Source organism: Colobus angolensis, unplaced genomic scaffold (assembly GCF_000951035.1).
Source record: "Colobus angolensis palliatus isolate OR3802 unplaced genomic scaffold, Cang.pa_1.0 Scaffold120, whole genome shotgun sequence".
Taxonomy (NCBI): Eukaryota; Metazoa; Chordata; class Mammalia; order Primates; family Cercopithecidae; genus Colobus; species Colobus angolensis.
This window is the reverse complement of record NW_012113142.1, coordinates 1,527,592-1,530,117: the sequence shown is the minus strand read 5'-3', so window position 1 is coordinate 1,530,117 and position 2,526 is coordinate 1,527,592. Positions and strand designations below refer to the sequence as shown.

Here is a 2,526-nt window from a genome sequence, read left to right as displayed (position 1 = left end):
TTTTTTTTTTGAGAGAGAGTCTTGCTCTGTGGCCCAGGCTGGAGTGTAATGGCACAATCTTGGCTCACTGCAACCTCCATCTCCCAGGTTCAAGCGCTTCTCCTGCCTCAGCCTCCCAGGTAGCTGGGATTACAGGCGTGCAACACCACACCCAGCTAATTTTATGTATTGTTTTCTTTCTTTCTTTTTTTTTACTAGAGAGGGGGTTTCACCATATTGGCCAGGTTGGTTTCGAACTCCTGACCTCAAGGGATCTGCCCATCTTGGCCTCCCGAAGTGCTGAAATTACAGGCGTGAGCCACTGCCGCGCCCGGCCCAGAACATTTCTTTTTTTATCTTTATTTTATTTTATTTTATTTTTTGAGACGGAGTCTCGCTCTGTCGCCCAGGCTGGAGTGCAGTGACCGGATCTGAGCTCACTGCAAGCTCCGCCTCCCAGGTTCACACCATTCTCCTGGCTCAGCCTCCCGAGTAGCTGGGACTACAGGCGCCCACCACTACGCCTGGCTAATTTTTTTTGTATTTTTTAGTAGAGACGGGGTTTCACCATGTTCGTCAGGATGGTCTCTATCTCCTGACCTCGTGATCCACCTGTCTCAGCCTCCCAAAGTGCTGGGATTACAGGCTTGAGCCACCGCGCCTGGCCTAGAACATTTCTTTTTTATGAGTCGGATATGGTGACGCATGTCTGTAGTCCCAGCTAATGGGGAGGCTGAGGTAGGAGGATCACTTGTGCCAAGGCTGCAAGTAAAAGAAAAAAAGTCCCAAGTGTTTACCTCCCAGAGGGGCCAGCTTCAGGGAAAAATGACATTTCCACTTGCCTTTGGCATTCTAAGTGGAGACAACGGCAGAGGCAATAGCTGGGAGGTGAGAAAGATGCTGCTTGGATGGAAATGCATGAGGAGTCGGACATGGTTGGAACTGAAGATGTGTGAAGAGGGCAAATGGTGGGAGAAGGGTTTGGGAGGGTTAGCTTGGCCCAAACGATGACCAGCCCAAGGGCTCAGAGGTTATCCTCCACAGCTGCACATTTGATTTTTATCTTCCTCCCTTCCTCCCTTCCTCCCTTCCTTCTTCCCTCCCTCCCTCCCTTTCTTTTTTTGATGGAGTATGGCTGTGTCATCCAGGCTGGAGTGTGATGGCACGATCTCAGTTTACTGCAACCTCCGCCTCCCGGGTTCAAGCAATTCTCCTGCCTCAGCCTCCTGAGTAGCTGGGATTACAGGCACCCGCCACCACACCTGGTTCATTTTTAGTTGAGATGGGTTTTCACCATGTTGGCCAGGCTGGTCTTGAACTCTTGACCTCAGGTGATCCGCCCGCCTCAGCCTCCCAAAGTGCTGGGATTACAGGCATGAGCCACCGCGCCCGGTCTGTGCATTTGAAATATATGTTGGTGCCATGGACAGCAACCCACTTAATTTGGGAGGATATAGATACACATGTATTGTTTTCTTTTCATTAATTCTTTTTAAATTGTACAATGCCTTCTATAAAGGACTCTGGTTTTCCATTTATTGGAACAATATAAAGTTTCCCTTTCAAATTAATTAATTAATTATTTTTACTTTAAAGAATTTTTTTTTCATGTTTTAGACATAGGGTCTCACTCTGTCACCCAGGCTACAGTGCAGTGGCATGATCATGGCTCACTGCAACCTCCCTGTCCTGGGCTCAAAGGATCCTCCCGCCTCAGCCTCCTGAGTAGCTGGAACTGCAGACTTGCACCACCACGCCCGGCTAATTATTTTTCTTTTTTTCTTTTTAGTAGAGATGGGCTCTCGTGCTGTTACTCAGGCTGGTCTCAAACTCCTGGCCTCAAGTGATCCTCCTGTCTTGCACTTTTTTTGTTTTTAATACCCCAATCCTAAATCAGAAAAAAAAAAATCTTCAAAGGCTTTCCACCCAAAATGGGCCGAGCACTGTAAACAGCATTTACTCTCTCAGACCTTCCTTCACTTTTTTTATGTAGTGTGAGTCATGGTACTTATGATTTCCTTAATATTTTTTCTCATTTTATTGGCTCATTTCTTCTGCTTTAAATTATGTATTTTTATGTATTTATTTATTGAGACAGAGCCTCCCTCTGTCGCCAAGGCTGTAATGCAGTGGCCTGATCTCAGCTCACTGCAACCTCCGCCTCCTGGGTTCAAGCCATTTTCCTGCCTCAGCCTCCTGAGTAACTGGGATTACAGGCATGTGCCACCACACTCGGCTAATTTTTGTATTTTTAGTAGAGACGGGGTTTCCCCATGTTGACCTGGCTGGTCTGGAACTCCTGACCTCAAGTGATAAACCCGCCTCAGTCTCCCAAAGTGCTGGAATTACAGGTGTGAGCCATCACACCTGGCCCTGATTTAAATTCACTCTAGGCCAAGCATGGCGGCTCACTCCTGTGTACATTTTGGGAAGCTGAGGAAGGAGGATCTCTTTCTTTCTTTCTTTTTTTTTTTTTTTGAAACGGAGTCTCGCTCTGTCGCCCGAGCTGGAGTGCAGTGGCCGGATATCTCAGCTCACTGCAAGCTC

General features: G+C 47.5%; 1 protein-coding gene across 1 annotated transcript in view; it reads right to left on the bottom strand.

Moving 5' to 3' along the window:
* The window catches only part of SSC4D (scavenger receptor cysteine rich family, 4 domains), a 23,266-nt gene that overhangs the window by 18,167 nt on the left and 2,573 nt on the right, over positions 1–2,526 (bottom strand). The gene's annotated exons all lie outside the window — the stretch shown is intronic.